The sequence below is a fragment of the Rhyacophila brunnea genome, unplaced genomic scaffold (genome assembly GCF_057557595.1).
Source record: "Rhyacophila brunnea isolate RB1 unplaced genomic scaffold, BYU_Rbru_1.0 scaffold_10, whole genome shotgun sequence".
NCBI lineage: Eukaryota > Metazoa > Arthropoda > Insecta > Trichoptera > Rhyacophilidae > Rhyacophila > Rhyacophila brunnea.
Window position 1 is genome coordinate 27,407,250 of NW_028232752.1, and position 19,908 is coordinate 27,427,157.

A 19,908-nucleotide genomic window follows, 5' to 3' on the forward strand; every position below is an offset into this window, starting at 1 on the left:
TCTTTCCCCTCATTGGAAAAGTTTGCCAACGCCCCGGGCGGATATAACTTTTATGAAAGATATAGCGCCTTCTTCCTCCAATTAAATTTGCTCCAGAATATCAGGGTTGGCAGTCAAAAAACGTTACAAGAAAAAACACTAAATATATGAATTACAGTTTCTTTTACAATCGTATATATGTGTTAATTTCGCGTAGATGTAAGTACCTACCGAAATACAAGCAGATCAAATAGACAATTTCAAAAATGTTATGAGGAAATAATGAAATTGAGCACTGAGCAATCATACTAACGCGTTATGTATTGGAATACAATCGGATCTAACGAAGGCAATTTCGAAAGTGTACCGGGAAACATAATACAATTATTGAGTGTTGGACAATCGAATGGAGATAGATACTCGTGTGGTTTGAATCCCGTTTCTGATAATATTCACGTGTTTCCATGCAATATAATGGATACCCACTTATAAGTACTAACATAATACAAACAGATCTAATAAAGACAATTTAAAAAATGTCCTTGGGAACAGGTTTCCAATACGCCATAAAAATCAAAAATATAATTTCTGCATTTCTAATTGCTGGAAAGCCTCAATTAAATGGGACCAAACGCCGGCAAGCTATGTATATTTCGTCTTAATCAATCTAATATTAATAATTAGTGTAAAACCAAGACATGTGCAATTTTTAAATTTCGAGATTAAATGCGAAACAACTGCAAAAGTAATGAACTTGATAATGTAAAAGTAACTGAAAGAACATGACAATTATAATGTAGATATAAACCAAACATGGCGTTTTATTTTAAAAACTCTAGTTGTCCTGACAAAATGAAGATTTCAAACCCTAATGGCCTAATATCTCCAAAATATGTCTTTTGCACATGTCTTGGTATTACACTCACGGTGCGTATGTTCAAAATGCTTGAGTGATAGGTAAAACGAAATAATGAGTTTAATAATTCTGTGGAGTTGTGCATGATTATCATAATCAAGCAGATAAATTGAGGATTTTACGCCGAATGGCCAACATGCATTATTATAGTATATATTAAATATTTATATATATTTCTTTTATAAAATTAAATTTTATAAGTATTTAATTAATAAATAGATACGACAAAAATGAATGTTTTACTTTTCCAATGGCTGTTCTATTTTGTCATATTCTGTTTTTACCGGTTATTTGGATACACATTACAAATCCGACATTAGAATGAATTCGAATTCATTTCTGACATAATACCCATATCAACCGATTGTTAATAAAATGATCACTACATTATTTATGTTGAATTATGTATGTATGACCTATGTACACTATTAATTATAGGCTACGTGACTCAGTTACGTGCCGTCTTTATTGACTCATTTTTCAGATAAAATAACCATATTTACACTACAATTATAATAAATCAAACAAGCAGTAAATATATAATTATGTCTCTCATTATTTACGAGCAAATATTCTATACTATTTTTGTATGGTCGGAATATTTACTCAAAGCTCAACATATTATTATTAAAACAGAAAAAATACAAAATACAAAAAGTCATGACTTTGCGGGATGGATTGAATCAATGTAGATACATATAAGATTAAAACTGCTGAAAAATTGTGTAGTGTTCAGTGTTTGGTATTAAGAAGTTATGAGGAGGCAATTAGATCACTGACATCTTATAATGGGTACAGAGGTGTAGAGGTTTACCCAACTCTACAACCGACGTATTATTGTCTGTGGTCATTTGTATGGCACAGACATGGGACAATAATACTAAACAGAAATGAGAGCCAACAATTCAGTTACAATTTGGGTCTAGAACTGTACAGTTAAATATTCACGCGCAACTCAGTGAATATCCAATAAAATCACAATGTAAATCTTATGCCGTGTCCACACTGGCAACGTTATTAAATTTTACGACAATTATCATAATTATCGCAAAATCTAACGAGGTTGCCAACAACTTGTTGCCAGTGTGGACCCGGCATTACGTAACATAACATCAATACCAATGTGTCACTATTCTTTAATGCCGTGCATCAAACATATACATATAATCTAATATGTAGTGCTACAATATAAACCGAAGAAAATACATCACTGTGTCTTATTTCTATTGTGCCCCGAACATATTATATCACACACACAACGCAACCTTCTGCGCACAATTAATAGATGATGGATCTACACACCAAACAACAAAAGATCTTCATCAATAAGTGGTGAATGGTGGTCAAGAACGAAATATGTGTAAAAAGGGTGATGATATGTTTGTCGTAAAAAAAACAGTGACAGCATGGCGCGCAACCGACACCCAAACGCATCCGGCAAAAACCATCTCATCGGCGACCATTACATTACTCAAAATTAAAGAAAGATAATTCCGTTTAAAAACTGATGAATGAAAACGTTTTGAAGAAAACTGTTTAATATAACGAACATAGTACGATATGCAGATAAAGAAAAGGCTCTCGACAATATGTCTGAGACGCACTCTGCAGTTTTTTGGGCATATGGTCCGCGGACCCGATAACCTGGAGAGACTGGTGGTTTTGGGTGGCCACCAGTGAAGATGATGCAGAGGAAGAGCGTCTGAGCGCTGGAACGACCAAGTGAATGAGCTAACTGGGGGCACCATTCATTCTCCCCTGAGAGAATCGGATAATCGAGAATAATGGAAAGTCTTGGTCGCTCAAAGGATGGCAAAATTAAAAAGTGGTCACGATCCTCAGCCATAAGGGTATGACCAAGAAAAAGAGAAGTACAATATAAAATGAAGCGATATATAGTGAACTTTACGAATTACAAATTCAAGACGTTCACAGCATGACAATTAAAAACTAAGAAATAGTATAAAAACCAAGGCCTGAACAAAAACGAACCATAAGTAAAGCATTCCGCACGCTTATAGGTACCTCCGTAATATGCGTTAGCTAGAGTAAGATTGAATTCCTACGGTTGAATAAAATATTTTTTCTACACGTCACCGACGTATAATGATTTGATTTGAATGACTAGTCATTTAAAAACTGCGAGTACCTACGTGTTGCTGAAATTTATTGTTTTTGTGCTAAATATATGTTAGTAATAATTATTTTAAGTTAATAAAGTAGAATATATGGGTCACTATGTTGTGTTTAAACTTTTTAGCTGTACTGAGAAGCAACATGATGGTATAACGTTTCATAGTTAAGTTTACTTAATAATAAAATTGAGGTACGAATGTAATGAATTATAAAGGATTTTCAATACAGTAACATCCGAAGAGACCCGTGAAGTATGTAAGACGAAGCCCAACATTTGTAGCATTTTTTTTTTAAATTATATCTATATAGTAAAACTGCTGTAATTCTAGGATAAAGTCTAAAATCTTGATATTCATTCAGTAACAAAATACTTACAAATAAACACATGTCGCAACCGGAAAAAACGAATGAAATATTTTCATTGATACACTAGATTCGACAATCGAAATGGGATTTAACTTAATAAGTATTGTGTTTAGATTGATAATAGTATCTGGTAACCCTGCCAGGAAGTATGTTCCAAAGTTATCGAAGAACCAAGAGAGTACGCGGATCGAGTGTCGCTAATTCGATTCTCACAATGCCAAATCGAGTTACTTCATCGGCACTTCGACACTCAAATCGATGGAACTATACCAAGACTTATGATTCTAGTATAATATTAATATTGCAGGCGTTTGATAACTTCTTCTCTTCTAATATGATGGTCTCCTCCAGTGCTTTCCTTAAGCCGAGCAGTCTTCTAAACACATTCTCCAGCCTCTAGCATTCGGCAAAATACTAGTCTTTCTTGATACTGTTTCAGAACTCGAAATGGAAAAGTTTATGAACCAGAGCGCTTTCGTTGATGCCATACAACGGTTACTTATAAAATATGATTGTTTCATTAGCATATTTTAGGGTTTACATGTTAACTTGAGCTGTTATGGAATCCATAGACTAAAATATAATGCAAACTCTTACGCGACCATAAATATCCTCCAAATATTTCCGTAGCATAATCGGACACCGTTCGAAGCTATATGCTTACTTTTGAAGTTATTTAACGTTTTCAAGCAGGTTTTGATATTTTTTGATATTGTTTGATTCAAAAAATGCCCTCCAGGAGTGGCAGGTTCAGGACTATCAGGATAAATAAGTATATTGAGTAATAGAGTAAATAGAATAATTGGTTGGTTAGAGCATGCAAGATTATGGAATCGGGACATAAGCGACACAATGCTCGTAAGGTCCAAAGACTGTACGAATGGCCAACAACGATTTTGACCTGCAGTAAATTCGGTAAAGCAGTGGCACGGGAGAGGTGAAATAGACGGGGAACGCAGCATTAGACATCCAATAGGTGACAAGATCATGGTCTTGTTCAATACTCCTAAGCTAGAATATTCATGAAATGTATGTGTAATGTAATGTGAACTGTATTGTCAATGATACAACAGTTACTTAGGTACTGTGAAGACCTGAACGGATATTTTTGTAAGTTTTTTGGCTGATAGTGTATTCTGTGTATTGAGGGTAGGATTGGACGGTTTACAAAAACAAGCTCGGTTTGTCAAAGAACTTCGATGTTCATTTCAATTTCAGATAAAACAGGCGATACTGCATATATTAATACTAGATACAAGATGGACGACACGTCCGCTATATACCCTACACATATTTTTTTTTTATCAAAATTAAAATAAAGCTAATATTATTTCATATACTTATATATTATATATTGTTATTTATAACTAAGGTTGCAGTCAAAATTTAATAATATATTGCTATAAGACAGCCTGAAACTTATTCCGGACATTATTTAAATAAGGTGCTACAGTATCTGTTAGAAATTGAAAACATATTTAAAATTAACTTTAAACTACTTATAACAAGCTTTGAGTGTCCATGCCATAACGCAGTAAACGAACCGACAGTGAATAAAGTGTATTAAAAATAATGATCAATTAACATGGATCCTGATTGTGGATTAATTATGTCAAAGGTGCATAAAAGCTTTTAAAACTGTCAATGAATTAATTAGGCAAAGCAGAGACGGTACCTACGGATATATTGAGGGATATATTTTAAGCATGCTCAGATTGTTTGTATTGTAACAAAGTCGCAAGGAAGGCATTTGGATTCTAAGCAAGCAAAACGTGTGTTTGAATACCATTCGAATCAAGATTTTTTAATGTTATATTAGAAAAAGACTTATCATAACATCAATTAAATGGACGATCCCATATAAATACTTATAATAATGTTTCATGGCATCAAGGACGCCACCATTTAAACAGATTTGTATTTAAGATAAAACCACAATACCTACTTTAAAAGTTATTTCGACCTTGAATAAGAACAGGAAATTATCAATATTATGGCGAAGCGGTAGAAACTTCAGTAGGCTTCGGCCATACCCACAAGTAGCAAAAAATACTAAAAGCTCCAGTTTACTTTAGTAAAATATCCAATATGCTAAATTAAATTGGAGGGCGAACGAAAATAATTTTTCCCCTTGGTTCTAATTTAAGGTAAATTATGGTTTAATTGAGATTCAATATTGAAATAATATAATATATACGACGTCGATACTCATATACTTGTACGTCGAAGTAGAACAGTTATTCTGGTTGCAAGATTTAAAAATAAAAATATACTTAATAAAAACCTACTGAAGACATATTACCAAACTTACACATTTGTAACTGCAGCTTCACTGGTGGTAATTGAATAAGTAATTTTTATTTTAGTTAGAAACGGGTTGTGATTTGTAAAATCTACAAGACTAGTCTAGTTTAAACACAGTATCTAATAGTTGTATAGAGTAATTATTACAAGATAGCACAATATATCCACGATTGTAGCACACCTCCTGTAGACGTAAAGGATTGTCACCAATGGTACGCTCCATGCTGAATTAAAGAGAAGATAATGATTTGATAGTGTTTGTCTGGAAGCGCTGGGTGAGAATCGGTCTGAATATAATAAGTAGGCTGTAATTTAGGGTGACCAAGTTCTTGAACCTCAAATCTCAGGCTTCAAGTCTAGTAAGAATTTTCTTAATAGGATATAAGTCGAATATCTCACATGAGAGTCGCATTAAAAATGGAAAGAGAAATTTACTAATACATGGATTGAGCCAAAATGGGAACGGTTCGTCTTGCAAAAACTGGCTTTTTATGTTTGGAACACGTTATATATTATGTAAACACTAAACACTGGTATAAATATATGTATACCTACCTACTGTTATCATCGTGATATTAATGTCGATAGTATCTGTGAATTGGTATTGTAATTTATTGACCAAAGTAGGCCTAGTTTGATTTTATTTGAAATTAGCGCGTTTTCGATAAGATGCGCTTTTTAGCGGAAAAAGGTCAGTCACCATCCGCCTATGTTAATAAGTAGCCGATTCAAAAATGTAACTTCCCGGGGTGTGTTATTACAAATTGCAGTTAGTGTCGGTTAGTTTATGAAATTCAATCCAAGCCATATAGATAATAGACAAAAAAATATTCGTCTATCTATAAAACATCTAAAATTATGAGATTAAATCATACACGATTTTAGATATTTTATAAATGGAAGAATATTTTTTATTTAATATAATTTGGTTTAGGCAGGGCTTCTTAATTCGATTAAAACAAATAAGTATGAATGAAAAAGTGTGCACTATTTTTGTCAGATCGCCTATAGCACACCTAAGTTATTGTTTTGTTTTAGGCAGGGTTTAATTGCTTTTTAAATACTAACAAGCACAATGTTACGTAATTTGTATTCTTAGTTCAATGAAAACAAACAAGTATGACTGACAGAGTTAAGTCTGCACTATTTATGTCAGATCTTACCTAGCCCCTTTCTAGCTATCTACCTCCACCCTTCGCCGTTGCTATAATATCGTTACTTCAATACTACAGTTAGATAACGAATACGTGTATTAATTAAGGTGCTAAGTACCAAAAACAAAAAAACTGACATTTTTTTATAGAAAAGAGTTCTACATACTAACGCCAATAACTTCAACTATGGTCTAAGTGCCTCAAGCAAGTCAAAAAAATACAGCAAAATATTTAAACCTGTCAACGTTGTAAGTCCGTTGGCCTGTTTTATTTATAATGGTGTAAATAGCACTGCAGTGGTCAACCTCATTCAATATAAAACGGCTGTCGATGGTGTGTTGACACTTGCAAGTTCTTAATACATACCTAAAATTATAGAAACTGCCGTGATTGCTTCACACTGTAAAACCACATTTTTCAAAATGTCTGCTTCATGAAATTTTACTGCAATGACTCAGTATTTTGTAACTACAGGCAATACTACTTTTTGGTACTTAGAGCCTTAATTAATACACGTATTCAGTCTTGATTTTCACTGTTTTTGAGTAAGCTATTGAATATTTTACTTCTCTACAAAATGATAAAACTAGGTATCTACAATATGTATCTACAAAATAATATATCTACAATATTTTTTCATACAATTTAACATTATTTAATTGTTCCCGATTAGACATACACAATTTTTCATTTTTATTTTAAATAATCATTAAAGTCAAGTAAAGTTAAAATTTTATTTTTCCAACAATGGCCAATCAGAGTTATCTTGTTGTAGTATTGAGGTGACGATATATTACATATATATATAGCTAAATATTTCACAGTTAGTCAAATCCACGTGACAGCGGGATTCCACGGTTTGAAATTGGTTTAAGTACTGCATTTTCTAGTGCCTGCTTAATTTCTTTATGTTACACAGTGACTGACAAGGTGATCTCCGCTGCAGTGTTTTGGGAAGAATTTAGTAGGTACTTACTATGATTTCGGACACGCTAAGTAAGTAATTATGTAACCTTAAATAATAAAATAATTTACAGGTAATACGGCGGAAATTCTTATTACATTTAAAGCATGGTTTAATTTTGCAAATATTATAATATGATGGTATCTACAATATTACATTTTGACTGTGGAGCAGAGTTAAAAACTCTCGTGGGACGACGGCTTAGTGAGAAAATCCGATTGGTTCCGCGGTAAAGCGATTCCAAACTGGGTCAGATAGGTAAACTGAATCAAAAATATATGAGTTAGTGTAGATATTATCACGATTACGAACCCATGCATTCCACCATTCGCGTACAATTCAAAGAAAACATATGTTTACTACTCACGTTAAAATCGCCGTAATATTATTGAAATTAGGTAGGTAGGTAACAGTAGCGAAGAGTGGAAGTAGGCTGTTAAGATCCGCACATAAATAGTGTACATTAAACTTTGTTAGTCATACGTATTGAACTAAGACTACAATTTACAGACGGTGTTCGTTAGTTTTAAAAAATCAATTAATCCCTGCCTAGCCAAAACATAAACCGTTTTGGTTTTGGGCGATAGGACAAAACTGTGCATTTGTTTTCATTGGATTAAGAATACATACATAAGTACATATTACACATATTGTTCGTTCATTTCAAAAAATATTATTCTATCTAAAAAATTTTATAGATATATATATATATAGATTTTATAGATATCTAAAATATTTTATAGATATACCTACGAGTTTTTTCACTGAGGAAGTGAGATGGAATAAGGAACATGCAGGGTAGGTTGGTTTGACTCCCAAATGAATAACTCAGAATTTGGTGCGTGAATGAAATGAACCCTGGTTTTATTATCTCCTTCCAAATAAATATCAATTTAATTATTACAGATAAGTTTACAGATTATAATTTAGAAGTGGTGAAATCTTGAGTATGCGTTTTGATGGATTGCGAAGTTCGACCGGGCGGAGCAACGATAACCTTACGGTTAAATCTTTGATAACTGACTGACTCTGTTGATTTCTTCTACTGAATGTTTTATAGTGGTTCGATACAATATAAAAAGCTGCTACCAACTAATTGAATATTTTGAATATCATGCTTATGAAGTTTATTGTGCAATGCATGATTCTTTCGTAAATTATATACAATTGATTTCAATTTGAACAATTATGCAGTGTCAATAATTGAGTAAGATTGATTTTCATACAAACAACTTTTGTGCATATCATAGCAAACTTAAATAGCATTATTTATTAATTTGCGATATTATTGATTAATTGAATTATTAAATTATTTTGCTAAATTAGCTTTCTGTTGAAATTTGATTGACTCGCATAAATCGCTTGTTTTGCAATTTTAACAATATTATGTTGCAAGATACATTGTAGCTGTAAATTAATGGTTTCCTGCCAAGTCATGTTGGATGGTAGGGTATTGACCCTACATGTCTTGGTTTCGCAGGGTTTATTTGAATTTCCAAAAAACTAATCAACACCGTCTGCAAATTATTGTAGTCTTATTTCAATGAAAACAAATACGTATGTGTGATAAAGTTTAGTGTGCACTATTTATGGCGGATCTTAACAGCCTACCTCCGCCCTCCGCCACCAGTAGGTAGTATGTTCACTATTTAAATACAGAAAAAAACCGCCACCTGTCAACATTCTTATCGATGTACTCAATAATACTGTTTGTCTTACTATTTTTATCTCATAAGCAAAGCAATATAGAGTAGCAATATTGATAACATGTGAATGGCGCCTCGATTAGAATATGTATCTCCCACATATATATTGATATTATTATATCTATTTTACGTGAATTTCATTGTATACACGTGACTAAGCGAGTAAGAGCAGCGCGCATGATACGGATTCCTGGTGGGTGTTCTATTTATGGGATCGGGCAACAAAGACGCGAGTTCCCATGCCAATGTACGTGTATCATTGAGAGGCCGCTTGTTGTTAGCTGTGCATACTTTGGCAGACAGGATTGTGTGTGGGTGCTGCTCCTTCAGATTACGCTTTGAGTGTGGTGTTATCATTCTAGAAGTATAGAAAAAATCGCCGAAGCATGGTCCAGTTTGCGCAACTGGCTTTTCATCTCTCCAAAGTTTGTATGAACATTCCTTTTTTGCTTCACTTTCACATTATGTTTAGGCTACATATTTTAACATCCGCTAAAATAACTCCCATTAGGGGATTAATCTGGAACCGACTTCTGGTGGTCTTATAACTAGGAGTTAGTAATTAATATGTAATAATTATACTTTAGTCGTAGGTACTTCACGTAGATGTAAAAATGTAACAAACTACATGCTGATTCAAAATGTTCTGCCGGTGAGCCATTCTGAGAAAGGCACACGGCAATTCTGGATGCGACGGCTTCAGGTAGAAGGGAAAGCGGAGATGATTAATAATTCTCGCCACTTGCTTCACTCAAGTTCAATATTAATCTACTTAAATATTGTAAACTGTACGCTGTATCTGTTATAATAAATCTGTAATCGTCATCAACTGTAATTGAAGAATACGTACATTGTAGGTACATGGTTAAGTTACAATCCAAAAACTAAATACTATTATAAGTAAGTAATGATGTAGGTATAATATTTCAACTTAGGTACCTACTCCTTCTGAAGATTAACTAATAGTTCAGTCACATGAATATTTTAGCAGAACCTGTTTCAACTAGTCAACAAAAAGAATGTGTAGGTAATCTCCACTCAGAAGAAATATAATAAAATAAATAATATTATACTCGGTCAGAATATAATCTTACCTAGGTATATGAACAATTTCGAAGGGGTGAACGTGACTGATTGAGGTTGACCTAATCAGATTAATTTGCAGGCATGTATGTAGGTTTATGTTACAGTAACACGAGTATTGTAAGAAATTTCTTATTTAGTTATTTATTCGGTAGGTATTGAGTTTAGCACGTGACATATAGAGAGGATATAAGTACTTTATGTACATACGTTATGCATTTATAGATAAAACTGTTTGTAAGAATGAAACAATAGGTAATTTCTTAAAAATGCATCTACATATTGTTATTAGGTTATTACACAGTGGCAGATAACTGTTTCAAAATATCATGGATTGTGTTTTTGTATATTTAAATTTAGATTCTTTTATATTTAAATGTTCACAAATGTACAGTAAGGTACAATTTAACGGAAAATTAAGTTTAACATAGTATTAATAATAACATACATATAATTAAGACATGACATTTTTGAGTGTTAATAAATTCGGCAATATCAAACGGATTGTTCCTGAATCTTGATCGTTCCCTGACTCGACGACAACATGTAACTTCCAGACATAATGTCAAAGAACTGTTCGCCGGCTCTCACATCAAAACCCGCCCGTCTGCCACACAGCCATCAACCCTTCTAGGAAGGTCTTTTCGATGCTCCATACACATCTACCATAGAGGTATTAAATAAAACACATACCTAGCGACAGTCGCCGCGTAACGTCTCAAAACATATATATTATTTGGATGTCAGGGCTCGAAATAGACCGGAACGCGCCGGAGCGCCGTTCCTGTTCGTGAAATTCTAAAAGATACCGTTCCGGCTCGTGGATTCTTTAAAAATTGCGTTCCGTTTCATGTTATTGAGATAATATTGCATGTAGGTATATAGTTTTTAAAGTTGTAAGAACTGATTCGTGAGAATATGTTATGTTATTTATTAACGATTAGTCCTATAAGGTCTATAATATAATATAGGCTGTTCGGATTTCAGATGTGCTCCAAATTTGTAATTATTTACTCTTACAAGCAGGGCTGAATTTACAAAAAGGGCTACAGGTCCGGGACCCAAAATCAGTAGGTCTACAGAACCCGAAAAATAATGTGAAATCACAAAAGAACCTTGCAGCGAAGGAATACAAAAATATACGAGCTTCTAGAATTTTTAAGATAAGAGCCCTATTCTAAGAAAATTGATGAAAAATAAGTAAAATATAATAAATGTAATAAATAATAAAATGAGTAGGTACCTTTAAAAAAACTATATTTTAATGTTGTATTGCTGAGGGGGGGGGGGGGTAATGTGTATTAGCTGAGGGCTCCTTCATGCATAAATGAAACCCTGATTACTAGGCATATCGCCCTTATAATATCCGAAAAATATTTAACCCACTTTCATATTTTAGAATGATTATTCAGCGCTCCGGTTCGTAAGATTTTCTATTTCGAGCACTGTTGGATGTGGAAACCGCGCCGGTATACTAATGGGTAATGACCAAATCGTAGGTATGCGTATGCTTTCTGGCGTCTTCGACATCCAGCCCGAGACGCATGTGATTTGTTGATAGCAGCAATAGATGTTTTTTTCAAACTAAAAAGTCGCATTCGACCAATCTGCGGGGCTCCATTTGGCAACGTGTGTTTTGTGAATAACGATGACGTCACATATACGTATTCAACGTGTTGCAGACAAGACGAGTTTTGATGTGCGAGCCGGCTTACGTATATTATTGTTAATTATGCTGTTTTATTCTTTTATAGAATTTATTAATATTATCTTGTTATGATTATTTTTTTACTATTTATGTAAGTAACTCTTTCAATTTACGTCACAGTAGTTTTAGGATTTGGTCAAACTATTTAAGGAATAATGGAAGGCAGTGGCGATGGGTGACTTTTGGAAAGAGGTAGGCTGTGGAGATCTGATAAAAAGAGCACACTTGTCAGGTATACTTACGAGAATAGTACGATATTTACTACTAATGAATGAATGAATAGGTACACACTAATAAATGACAACGACACACTAATTTAATGAAACTTCAAAAACTCATTGACGACATAAAAATGAGCGATGTGTTTAAATTACGTATTTTTCAAAACATGTATAGGTAGGTACCCATCAAAAATCATTAGATAAAATTTATTTTTATTTTGAAATTATTTTTAATTATCTAATTATTAATGATTTTGGACAAAGTGCGCAGTCGTGACAACAATATTATGCGCGAATGTTTTAGGCTCTGCGATAGGAGCTTACCTTATTTCGTACAAATCAGCAGACTTGCTGAGGTTACGAGACGTAAAGTCCATACGAAAAAAAATCAGAATTATTTCACACATAATCGGAAATTTATTTACGTCGAGACGTCGCGGCGTTTAATATTTATTTACGGCGCGCTGTGGTATATTTTTTAATACCTTTGCAGATTGTTTTGTAAACTGTGTAATACTGTAATACATTCGTACATAATATACGACATCTCTCGTTGGCAAAATAAATTATTTTTATATAACATAAAATAATAAAGTGATTAAGTACATATATAAATATGTCACTATGCAATTAAAAAATATTTTTCTTAAGGTAGGCTTTAAATAATCGCCTAGTATGGAGTCTTCGCCACTGATGGAAGGAGCAACAAAAAAATCAATTCTAAAAAAATAAGATATTTAAGCCTATAATTATTGCAATGCTCTAATAGAAATGAGTAGACTTCTAGATTTATATGTTATTTTTCACGCAATATTTATTATTATTTGTGTTACCCCATGTAAGCCAATATTTTTAAAGCGAATATAATATAATATAAGTACCTACCTACTTAATAAACTATTTTTCAAACCATTATTTAAAAAAAAATATTCCACTCCTTTGTATATCAATTATATGAAGCTAATGACTGTGACCATAGGAAAATCCGGATAATCGAGGCACAACTGTACATAAAAACCAATACTTAATCTTGTATGTAGATATGTAGGTACCTATATGTAGTTTTATTATATTGTATGTAAATATGTCGTCATTCATGATGCAATGATTAATAAATACACAACCTACTCATTTGTCTCGAAAGGCTGTATTGCAAAAATGAAGAGCTAATGCAAACCGGTTTCACTAAATATTGAGCATTGAGTATGTTCAATAAATAATATTATAGTTCCTTGCTTTGTACGTAGATATCCACGTCAGTAACCCACTCAAAAATAATAATATGATGTGAAAATGACGTATCTCTTTAATTCAAGTGTACATAGGATACTTTTTAAGCTTAGCAAATAAATATGTAGATACTCGCAGGTTTGCATGAGTTCATTGGCACACTATACTCGTAATATTATTATTTTGTTTATGCGTACACGTTAGTTTAGAAATATTAATTATTATAGTATCAACTTTATAAGCACATAATACGAAAAAACCTCAGATATATACTAATTCTTCTTCTTTCTTCTTCTTATTCTTCTTGAAGAAGATAATAATATACTATAGGTATAGGTAGGTATAGGGTAAAAAATACGACGTCCGACTGGATTTGAACCCGTATATCCACTGGTATCGCGCCAATATGCTTTAACCAATTGAGCTATGGGCTTCCTACTTAATTACGATAATTTTAATTAGTATGTCCTACACGAAATGCTTATCAAATCGCGTTATTTTTGACTATCGGTTTTTGTTTTTTTAAATCATGGGTGGCCAACCTTTTCAGCAGCTGGGCCAGATTTTAAAAATGAAATTTCCTGCCGGGGCAGCACATCCGATTTTTTTATTATACAAAACAAAAAAGAAATATATATCATATATATTAATAAAATAAAACAAAAATGAGAATCAAACATATTTATTAGATTACACTTTTTTTAAATAATAAAAAATAAACAAAATAATACAAAAATAATTTTTTTAGTGAGAAGTTTGAATTTGTGTGGCAGAACTAAGTAAGTGCATCAATATCGATATCGAGTGATGTTGTTCCTACACGCAAACAGTTTTCCAAATGCACATCAGTGATTCTTGTTCTCACTCGAGATTTGATATGCTTCATCCGACTAAAAAGCTGTTCACACGTGTAAGTGTTTCCAAATAGCGAAGTCATCATAAGAGCATGTTTGTAAAATGTAGGATATTTTTCCTTGTTCAAATATGTTTTGTAAAACTCTTCCAAACCAACCTGATGGATTTTCTCCTTTAACTGTTCATCGCAATATATTTGACAATGTTCCATTTGTAAATTTCCCAGTAATAAATTCACGTCTACGGAGAATGGCGTTGCAAACGCAGCAAAAATCACACGGTGCTTTTTAAAATCTTGAGCTAATATCGAATCTCAATTTGCGAAATTAGCACATCTAGCGGGAGCATTTGATATTATTTTTATTTTCTCACTGCTCCACGGGCCACAAGTTGACACCCAGTGGGCCGCGGGTTGGCCACCCATGTTTTAAATTGAGGAATCATTAATTGTCTTAATTTCTAACCGACGCCCGGCTCTCGCCAAATATTTAGTTATTTGTTATAACTTATAACATATACTTGAACTTGCTAATAATTATAATAACAATAACCATTTCTTTCATTCAACGAATAATTCAGAAGATTTTAGAATGTAATATTCTATATACATAACTTAATAAGCAACACCTGCCTTTTTTTCTCCAAGCTAACAGGATTCCAGCGGTTTATAAGGCCACTAAATACAATGTGTTTACGATGGTGTAATGGGATGCTGTCATAGCCAGCAGTATCCATATTACCTGTCCATGCCCGGTCACACATTGAAAATCGTCTCGTACTGGGATGTCGGGACACCGGTAATGTTGCAACTCTCTTCCTCGTGAAGTCACACGGCTACCCTGAACGAATGTAAAATCAGCATCTCCATATGTACCGATGCGACATTTTGCTATTCTACACGCGCCCCATCTCGAGTAAAATTTGTTATACGCGACACGCGGATTTTTTGTCATTAAGTTTCATTAAGTTACATGTGTTTTGTGAATGACAACAAAGTCAAATCGACCATTATAATATGTTGCAGTCGAGACGAGTCAAGAAGAAGAATAAGGATAGTTAGTTATCTATGAATAATCTAAATTGCCCTTTGACTTTGCTACTGAATTAAATTATTTAACAAACATTGACATCACTATGTTCATAACAAGTTATTAATTGCATTCAAACATTCTAAAAGCTCCACCAGTATCACAAAGTGAACTAATTGAGAATGCTCGCAGTAGTTCCATTAACATGAGAAGTCGATAACTCAACACGAGAGTAGGTATTTCTATGTTAAATAATAACGTGCATTCTTGCAGTAATTGGCAGAAACTTGTAGGTACACTGACGACTGATATTAGCCAGAGAGAAAGCTTTTTATGTATGTGAGGATATCATTACACAGTTAACTATAACCACAGAACAGATAATAAATAGAATACCGATAGGCTATATTCAATACACCGCATCTTGATGCAGGGTTTTGAATGTGTGAGTGTCCTACAAAAATGAAGCACGCATTATGCACGTGCAATAGTGTGTGTAATACACCAACATTAAATGAGCGTAAATGCATAAACCGAGAGCAGTTTTTAGTATTCGACGTAAAACGTATTCTTAACACGTGTGTAAGTTTAACCCGAATTCTTCCTTACTCGAGTCGGTTACCTGCTTCGCCTTACCCGTTATGTATTTCAGTTCCCATTATTTCTGAGTTCCCTAACTATAACATTCTTGGAAGAGTAAAATTACCGTTGTCAATTTGGTACCCAATAAAATTAAGAAATGTGTATGTGTTGAAAGATGGTAAGTAAAATATACATTAATTGAATTTGTTTGCCTTTGTGATGTGGTGTTAAAGGCGCAATATGCTAAGGAAGGAGAAGGACGAATACCTATTTTCTGAAATAAATTAACGTCAAAGATAATATCTGATCTAGTGAAGAATGTCTCCAACCATAGATCCACCAGTATAATTTATCCGCTGAGTGAGGGCGCCACATGCTGACATTCATCTGACGATTCATGAGGGTACAATTAATAAATTGTAGTGACGGGTTTAGGGATTTAGAGGCTCGAGGCACGAACTGATTTTGAGGCCCCCACGATAAAAAAAATAAAATAAAAACCATAAATTCTAACTAATAATGTACCAGTAAAAATATCAATGTACCTACCTATCTTTTTTCCAGAATCATATTATGAAGATGACAGTGATAATATTGTATTAGTGTTTTTATTGATATGCAGGTACGACAGTGTCTACGAGTAGATAAGTACGTATCTGTTTGTGCTCGGTCGTAGTGGTTTGGCGGGTGCGGCGCAACATTTCACACACGGTTATACATTTGAATTTTGCAAGACGCCGCCGCGCCGCGCCCGCCAAATCACTACGGCTGAGCACTTTGGGTAGTTATATTGTAAGCCCTTTTGATGTTGGTTGTAGAGATTTTGCTATGATTTCAATACTATTGAATACTCAATTTATGAGAACGACGTCTATAATAATTTTATGATTCGTTTGAGCCGTATCGAGGCTCTCCTTTAAATTTTCTGACGATCGACTTCTTCAAATGCGTCAAAGAAAATCACCGTTGTTTCCAGCGTGTTGCGCAATTCATAATCCACGTAGCCAGAAGGTAAAAACACTAATTTGGAAAGGCTCATCGCTTATTGACAGCGGAAATGTCGAGGGTCCTTGCGGAATATCTTTCAATACTTATAATGTAAAAAGCTACCTATGTGGATGACGGAATACAGAGATTGCTGGAGAGACATTAACGGGATATTTAAAGAGCCACGATCCTCAACAGTGACGGGCACGAAAACGAAGACATAGGTTTGTATTGTAAAAAAATAGATATCAGGAGTTAGAAAACGAAGTGGCTCCCGAAAAGACATGGAATGAATCTCATAACTACAAGAGGGCACACGGATAAGGTTCACAATATTCCATCCATATCCCAACGCAAATATCTACTCCATCATCATAAGTGGCCCAACAACTCAGGGGCGGGTCCTAGCCTCCTTCAAGTACTTTTTCCATCTCCCTTTATCATGAGCCTGTCCCTCCAGGTGTTTGCGCCGGCCGTTCTAGTATCTCCGTTGACACCGTCTAACTACCGGAGTCTGGGTCTGCTACAGGGCCCGCCTATCGGAACCTATCAAGTTTACCGAATGCGGAAATACATACCTACATAATTTTTGAAGATTGCTGTAGAGCTCCTAGTTATGCTGACTAATGAAATATGTAATAGTGTTCATACTATAATATTCTAAAGTGCCGACCGTCGGTATAATAATAGTGCCATCCCCAAATTTGTTGGGTACCTACCTACATATTTTATTATTTATTGTATGTACCTACTTAAACAGATAAATGTACCAAAAATCTTTAAAAAAAATTGACACGAAACATATTCTCAAACATCGGTGTTTTTAAGTACCTACGTGAAGGTCTGAGGCTCTGACGGGTTTGGAGGCCCTCTTGTGAAAATGTTGCCTATGCGATAAACCGCCATTCGGCATTACCATAAAAATGAATATGTTGCCAGGATTTTGTATTCTTTCTAACAAAGCTAACGCATAGTCTGGAAAACCACCCCTGCTTTCAAAGGTTGTAATATTCTTATTCGTTTCTTCGTTTGCCGCCTGTAATAATGTACTTCTCTTAAGCAACGCTTTACCTGCCTACCCCCACGGGACGTCACTGCTGGTGGCTGAAATAACAATGAATCTACTTTTCACGTCTACTATAAACTATCCACGATACGTACCTATTTAATAGTAGGTACTTAGGTATGTTAATATTATTTAGATAGAGTTACTAATTTACTATTACTTGTGTAGACTGACTGCTAAAATGTGAAACTATGTCAGTCCCAGATTTTAGCTTAGTTTAGAAGTAGACTTTTATGTAGAGGTAGGCACCTGACTGTAGAATCAAGAATGTAGATAATAGTATACTAACACGTAGGTCTGGTACCTACCTTGATTGCTCATCATGAAAAAATAAGGTCAAAGTTACTGAGGTAAGTACTTTCACAATCACATCATGCATTCAGCTAACTTTATATTTTTAAATGAAGTACCTAAGTACCTATTAGTTTTGTAGACAATATTGTCGTTATATAGACGTAAAAGATAATAAAATTACTTAACAAATACAATAATTAGGAGAAAAAAACATTTTTTTTCCAATGTATCAACTTACATTTTAATATTTCTATAAGTAATGTATATTTTTATTACAACTTTGTTCTCGCCGTTTTCATTGTATCTTAACATAACCTAACACTGTTTTTCGTGTTAATATAAAAAAGGGACAAAACGCACATTGATTATTATGTTTATACTGAAGTTATAACAGTAACAAATGATTGAATAGATATTATTAATTGAATAACATCGAATATAACAAAAATAAAATAATAATAACCTGCAGAAATGCTGATTACCTCTTTCGTATATTATATGAAAAAATCAGACAGGTAGCAGACGATGTAAGACAACAAATTCCCATCGTAAAAATTAGACAGACACAAGTTATTTTAACTTATTTAAAAATTTAGCGAACACATTAAAAGGAAAATATCTCATTGATATAATATATATAATGTTCAATAATCATTGAAAAGCATCAGGTAGTGTTTACAAAAGTACAAAGGTAATCGTATATTACGTGGTATAAAACATAACATGGCAGGTAAAAAGATGGGTAGGTCCATACACATACAAGGTTTGACATTGGCCCATGAATATTTTGTACAATGGGAGTGTTATGTTTGAATGATGTCAGGTAAGTTTTGGAAAATATCAAAGCAAATTTACTCACGCGTGTTATAAACAAACTGGTAGCACCAAAATAATTCACTTATCAGTATATTGTATCACTCTTTTGACAATTCGTTATCATCCACACGAAAACACTACGTACAACCCCTCCATACTACATCGACTGAATGATACGGTCAACGGTGCAGGAGCAGGTCTGCCAACTACAACCACAACCACACCTTACGTCAGAATTCATCTATTTTTCATAAAATAATATGAAAAACATTTGCATATAATTTAAAAAAAATTACAGTACCATACCAATTAAATTAGCTGTTTAAATATCATAAATATGAAATAAATTTGGTATTTACATATTATTATATTTTTATTTTATTTTAAAATTTTCCTTCCTGATTCTGCCATCTGTATTGTAATAGTTAAGCTGTGAGGTGAAAATCCTTGGGATCGTACACAGTGCGGAAAAGGAAATATTTTCTTTTAAAAAATAATAAATTTTGATTACTG

General features: G+C 33.6%; 1 protein-coding gene across 1 annotated transcript in view; it reads right to left on the reverse strand.

The window, feature by feature from the left end:
* Gdap2 (ganglioside induced differentiation associated protein 2) overlaps positions 1-19,564 on the reverse strand; it is a 360,077-nt gene extending 340,513 nt beyond the window's left edge. The window contains exon 1 of the mRNA XM_085952868.1: positions 19,439-19,564. The gene's annotated coding sequence lies outside the window, so the exon portion shown is untranslated. The remainder of the gene's footprint in view (positions 1-19,438) is intronic.
* Between the last annotated feature and the right edge of the window lie 344 nt (positions 19,565-19,908).